Genomic DNA, 6,963 nt, shown 5'->3' with positions numbered 1-6,963 from the left:
ACTGTTCCAGGTTAAACCCCCCCAAAGGACAAGGGGGCACTCCCTCCATCTGGAGAAGAAAAGGTTTAGTCTAAAGGGTCGACATGCCTTCTTTACCATAAGAACTGTGAATTTATGGAACAGTCTACTTCAGGAACTGATCACAACAGGAACAATTAATAGCTTTAAAACAGGGTTAGATACATTCCTGGAACAAAATAACATTAATACTTATCCAGAATTATAAAACTACATCCCTTCCCCTTATCCCCTTATACCCTTCCCTTCAATGCCCTAGTGGACATGATAAACGTATGTCTTTTTTCAACTATACTAACTATGGGGGAGATTTATCAAAACCTGTGCAAAGGAAAAGTTGCCCAGTTGCCCATAGCAACCAATCAGATTGCTTCTTTCATTTTGCTGAGGCCTTGTTAAAAATGAAAGAAGCGAGCTGATTGGTTGCTATGGGCAACAGGGCAACTTTTCCTCTGAACAGGTTTTGATAAATCTCCCCCTATGTAACTATGTAACCCCTGGACAGGTAAATATGAAAGCCGGGGATGGGGAGGGAATCCGGCAGCGGGACTCAAGTTACATGAAGTCACTGCAGTTACATGAACCGCAGCAGCTTTTGCAGGGCCAGAGTTTATCAGGGTATACACACACTTACACGCACCCTCATTTTAACAAGGATATTTGGGTAAAAAAAACTTTTTCACCCAAATTTCCTTTAGAAAAATGAGGGTGCTTGTTATAGGCTGGTGCGTGGTATACCCCGATAAATACGGTAAAATTATCAAATTCTTTACCACAATAAAGCTAGAGGGATAAGTTCAGGTGGTCACTGAAGACCTTAAACCTGAAAAATGGTATGAACAAGGAAGTCCATGTCTAATCCAGAATACATCAATATTTCTATAGAACAATTTTGATGGGCACACATTGCCCTTGGAGCCTTTTATTGTGACAAAGATAAGATTGTCAAGTTTGTGAACCTACATCATAGTTGGTAGATGGTATCAAACAACATTTTACATACTATCAATTACTTTGTGAAATCCACCATTTATAAATGGGAAATGTGCACTCGGTTTATGAAGTACACTGAGCACTGTGAAGCTGAGCGTGCATCAATGATTTAACCCTTTAAATGTCAGCATCAATAGCAACTGTGGCATTTAAATAGCTAAATGACAAGTAGCACATTGGCCGGGTGTCTGATTGGCACCTCTGCAATGTGATCGCAGTGTGTCATCCAGTTACTATGGAAGCCTTTATTAGGCCTCAATGCCTACCAGGTTAAATCTGCAAATACAGCCTACCTGAGGCAAACTGCCCTAGCAGAGCACCAAAAAGTTCATTCAAAATGATAAAAACTGTGAAAAATATTAGCTTTCATACAGCTCGATAGACAGAAGGATTTTAACCCCTTAAGGACGCAGGACGTACTCAAACGGCCCCTTTTCCGAGTCCTTAAGGACTCAGGACTTTTGAGTACGTCCTGTCAAATCCCGTCCCCTCACCGCTAGCCGGAGGGGAGCCGGTGCCCGATGCCTGCTGAAATCGTTCAGCAGGAGTCGGGGCATATCGCCCAGGGGGGTCATTATGCCCCCCCATGTCGGCGATGGCCGCAGATCGCTGGACAATTCAGTCCAGCGATCTGCGGCAGATTCCGGGTCAATCGGGTCTCTGGTGACCCGGAATTACAGGCTGTTCGGGGCCGTCTCCGACGGCCCCGAAAAGCCAGAGCCTGCAGGGGTGAGGTGGCACTGGTTCCACCTCACGATCGCTCTGATTCGTTGGCCAATCAGGGCGCCTGCTGCGGGTGTCACTCCCGCAACCCGCTCCGCCCCTCTTCCGGAGGACGTGAGCGGGTGCGGGACGTGCACCCCGGGTGCTGGGGACCCCGATCCCCGGCGTCAATGTTGGGATCGGGGCCCCAGGAGCAGCGGCGGCGACGACGAGGGACTGATGTGATGCGGCTGGATCGTTGGAGGTGAGGGACAGCCTCCTGCTGTTGCTTAGCAACAGCTCCCAGCATGCAAAAAGGGCATGCTGGGAGCTGTAGTTATGCAACAGCAGGAGGCAGACCACCACAACTCCCAGCATGCCCTTATGGGCATCCTGGGACTTGTAGTTTTGCAACAGCTGGAGGCACATTTTTTCTATGGAAAAGTGTACCTTCAGATGTTGTGTAACTACAACTCCCAGCTTGCACAAACAGCTAAAGTGCATGCTGTGAGTTGTAGTAGTACATCTGCTGGTTGCATAACTACAACTCCCAGCATGCCCGTTGGCTGTCGGTGACTGCTGGGAGTTGTAGTTTTGCAACAGCTGAAGGCACACTGGGTTATGTAGCAAACCAGTCTGTCTCCAGCTGTTGCATAACTACAATCCCCAGCATCCCCAGCCAAAGTAGTATGCCTCCAGCTGTTGCATAACTACAAGACCCAGCATGCCCTTCCGCTGTCCGTACATGCTGGGGGTTGTAGCTTTTGCAACAGCTGAAGGCACACTGGTTGCAAAACACTGAGTTTGTTTCCAAACTCGGTGTTTTTACAAACAGTGTGCCTCCAGCTGTTGCAAAACTACAACTCCCAGCATCCACTGATAGACCGTACATGCTGGGAGTTGTAGTTTTGCAACAGCTGGATGTTCCCCCCACCCCAATGTGAACGTACAGGGTACACTCACATGGGCGGAGGATTACAGTAAGTATCCGGCTGCAAGTTTGAGCTGCGGCAAATTTTCTGCCGCAGCTCAAACTGCCAGCGAGAAACTACTGTGAACCCCCACCCGTGTGACTGTACCCTAAAAACACTACACTACACTAACACAAAATAAAATAAAAAGTAAAAAACACTACATATACACATACCCCTACACAGCCCCCCTTCCCAATAAAAATGAAAAACGTCTGGTACGCCACTGTTTCCAAAACGGAGCCACCAGCGGTTGCAAAACTACAACTCCCAGCATGCACTGATAGACCGTACATGCTGGGAGTTGTAGTTTTGCAACAGCTGGATGTTCCCCCCCAATGTGAACGTACAGGGTACACTCACATGGGCGGAGGATTACAGTAAGTTTCCGGCTGCAAATTTTAGCTGCGGCAAATTTTCTGCCGCAGCTCAAACTGCCAGCGAGAAACTACTGTGAACCCCCGCCCGTGTGACTGTACCCTAAAAACACTACACTACACTAACACAAAATAAAATAAGAAGTAAAAAACACTACATATACACATACCCCTACACAGCCCCCCTCCCCTCCCCAATAAAAATGAAAAACGTCTGGTACGCCACTGTTTCCAAAACGGAGCCTCCAGCTGTTGCAAAACAACTACTCCCAGTATTGCCAGATAGCCACTGACTGTCCAGGCATGCTGGGAGTTTTAGAACAGCTGGAGGCACCCTGTTTGGGAATCACTGGCGTAGAATACCCCTATGTCCACCCCTATGCAAGTCCCTAATTTAGGCCTCAAATGCGCATGGTGCTCTCACTTTGGAGCCCTGTCTTATTTCAAGGCAACAGTTTAGGGCCACATATGGGGTATCGCCGTACTCGGGAGAAATTGTGTTACAAATTTTGGGGGGTATTTTCTGCTTTTACCCTTTTTAAAAATGTAAAATTTTTGGGAAAAGAGGCATTTTAGGAAAATTTTTTATTTTTTTACATATGCAAAAGTCGTGAAACACCTGTGGGGTATTAAGGTTCACTTAACCCCTTGTTACGTTCCCCGAGGGGTCTAGTTTCCAAAATGGTATGCCATGTGTTTTTTTTTTTTGCTGTTCTGGCACCATAGGGGCTTCCTAAATGCGGCATGCCCCCAGAGCAAAATTTGCTTTCAAAAAATTCAAATGTGACTCCTTCTCTTCTGAGACCTGTAGTGCGTCAGCAGAGCACTTTTTACCCCCATATGGGATGTTTTCTGAATCGGTAAAAATTGGGCTTCAAATTTTAGGGGGTATTTTCTGCTTTAACCCTTTGTAAAAATGTAAATTTTTTGGGAAACCAAGCATTTTAGGTACATTTTTTTTTTTTACATATGCAAAAGTTGTGAAACCCCTGTGGGGTATTAAGGTTCACTTTACCCCTTGTTACGTTCCCCAAGGGGTCTAGTTTCCAAAATGGTATGCCATGTGGTTTTTTTTTTTTACTATCCTGGCACCATAGGGGCTTCCTATATGCGGAATGCCCCCAGAGCAAAATTTCCTTCAAAAAAGCCAAATGTGACTCCTTCTCTTCTGAGACCTGTAGTGCGCCAGCAGAGCACTTTTCACCCCCATATGGGGTGTTTTCTGAATTGGGAGAAATTGGGCTTCAAATTTTGGGGGGTATTTTCTGCTTTAACCCTTTATAAATATGCAAATTTTTTGGGAAACCAAGCATTTTAGGAATTTTTTTTTTTTTTACATATGCAAAAGTTGTGAAACCCCTGTGGGGTATTAAGGTTCACTTTACCCCTTGTTACGTTCTCCAAGGGGTCTAGTTTCCAAAATGGTATGCCATGTGGTTTTTTTTGCTGTCCTGGCACCACAGGGGCTTCCTAAATGCGGCATGCCCCCAGAGCAAAATTTGCTTTCAAAAAGCCAAATGTGACTCCTTCTCTTCTGAGACCTGTAGTGCGCCAGCAGAGCACTTTTCACCGCCATATGGGGTGTTTTCTGAATCGGAAAAGAAATTGGGCTTCAAATTTTGGTGGGTATTTTCTGCTATTACCCTTTTTAAAAATGTAAAACTTTTGGGAAACCAAGCATTTTAGGGAAAAATTTTTTTTTTTTTTTTTTACATATGCAAAAGTCGTGAATCACCTGTGGGGTATTAAGGTTCACTTTACCCCTTGTTATGTTCCCCGAGGGGTCTAGTTTCCAAAATGGTATGCCATGTTGGTTTTGTTGCTGTTCTGGCACCATAGGGGCTTCCTAAATGTGACCTGCCCCCCAAAAACCATTTGTCGCTCCTTCCCTTCTGAGCCCTCTACTGCGCCCGCAGAACACTTTACATAGACATATGAGGTATGTGCTTACTCGAGAGAGATTGGGCTACAAACACAAGTAAAAATTTTCTCCTTTTTACCCCTTGTAAAAATTCAAAAATTGGGTCTACAAAAACATGCGAGTGTAAAAAATTAAGATTGTGAATTTTCTCCTTCACTTTGCTGCTATTCCTGTGAAACACCTAAAGGGTTAAAAAGCTGACTGAATGTCATTTTGAATACTTTGGGGGTGCAGTTTTTATAATGGGGTTTTTTATGGGGTATTTCTAATATGAAGACCCTTCAAATCCACTTCAAACCTGAACTGGTCCCTGAAAAAAAGCGAGTTTAAAAATTTTGTGAAAAATTGGAAAATTGCTGCTGAACTTTGAAGCCCTCTGGTGTCTTCCAAAAGTAAAAACTTGTCAATTTTATGATGCAAACATAAATTAGACATATTGTATTTGTGAATAAAAAAAAATATTTGGAATATCCATTTTCCTTACAAGCAGAGAGCTTCAAAGTTAGAAAAATGCAAAATTTTCAAAGTTTTCATCAAATTTTGGGATTTTTCACCAAGAAAGGATGCAAGTTACCACAAAATTTGACCACTAAGTTAAAGTAGAATATGTCACGAAAAAACAATCTCGGAATCAGAATGATAACTAAAAGCATCCCAGAGTTATTAATGTTTAAAGTGACAGTGGTCAGAATTGCAAAAAATGGCTGAGTCCTTAAGGGGTTAAACATATTTACTTTTAAAGAAAAAAAAATCAAAATTTTTGAACTTCACCAGGACCAAGGGCTTACCTGTACGCCCTTGGCATTTCCGGTCAGACGGTGATCCTGAGACCCCCCCCTTGTCAGTGATCGCCGTGATTCATGGATCACGGATTTTCCGGGCTTATTGGTTCTCTGGTGACCCGATCATCCGTAATATAGGGATGATCAGTGCTGTCACCCTGAAGGATAGGAGTGAGGTGGCAGGGGTGCCATCTCCTCCTATCCACTGTGATTGGCCAGTTAGGACTGACCGGCCAATCACAGGGCAGGGGGGGTTGAAGTTGAGATTGCCCACTCTGCCCGCCCCTGAAAGTCATAGCGGGGGAAAGATTGTGGCAACAGCTGTGGGGGCCGTTGTGGTGTGGGGGGGATCGGTGGCAGGCTGCGGGAAGGACCGGCGGCAGGCTGCAGGAGATCGGTGGCAGCTCCCAGCATGCCCAAACAGCCTATGTAGTTTTGCAACATCTGGGGGGCTACAGTTTGATGTTGTTTAGATATTGCAGAACTACAATTCCCATCATGCCTGGACAGTCTTGGCATGCTGGGGGTTGTAGTTTTGCTACATCTGGAAGGGCACCGTTTGGAGACCACTATATAGTGGTGTCCAAACTGTAGCCCTCCATATGTTGCAAAACTACAATTCAAAGCATGCCTAGAAAGTCAGGCACGCTGAGCACTGTAGTTCAGCAACATCTGGCCCTTCAGATGTTGCCGAACTACAACTCCCAGCATCCCTGGGCAGTCTTGGTATGCTTGCAGTTGAAGTTTTGCAACATCTGGAAGGCCACAGTTTGGAGACCACTACATAGTGGTCTCCAAACTGTTCTCCTCCAGTTGTTGCATAACTACAACTCCCAGCATGTCCTTCGACTGTCCGGGCATGCTGGGAGTTGTAGTTTTGCAACAACTGGCGGCAGACTGGTTGGGACACACTGTATGTTTCCTAACTCAGTGGTTCCCAACCTGTGTGCCTCCAGCTGTTGCAAAACTTTAACTCCCAGCTTGCACTGACAGACCATGCATGCTGGGAGTTGTAGTTTTGCAACAGCTGGAGGTACACTGGTGCAGAAACACTGTGGTAGTCTGTTTCCCAATCAGTGTGCCTCCAGCTGTTGCATAACTAGAAATCCCAGCATGCATGGTCTGTCAGTACATGCTGGGAGTTGTAGTTTTGCAACAGCTGAATGTTTGCCCCCCCCCCCCCCCCACACGTGGGAATG

General features: G+C 45.5%; 1 long non-coding RNA gene across 2 annotated transcripts in view; it reads left to right on the top strand.

The window, feature by feature from the left end:
- Positions 1-430: 430 nt before the first annotated feature.
- Positions 431-6,963, top strand: part of LOC130366985 (uncharacterized) — a 99,307-nt gene continuing 92,774 nt past the window's right edge. For both annotated transcript variants that reach the window (XR_008892029.1, XR_008892030.1), the window contains exon 1: positions 431-523. This is a non-coding gene — a long non-coding RNA (uncharacterized LOC130366985). The remainder of the gene's footprint in view (positions 524-6,963) is intronic.

This window comes from Hyla sarda, chromosome 4, assembly GCF_029499605.1.
Source record: "Hyla sarda isolate aHylSar1 chromosome 4, aHylSar1.hap1, whole genome shotgun sequence".
Taxonomy (NCBI): Eukaryota; Metazoa; Chordata; class Amphibia; order Anura; family Hylidae; genus Hyla; species Hyla sarda.
Note: the sequence above shows the minus strand (reverse complement) of the source record. Positions and strands in the feature narration are given on the sequence as shown.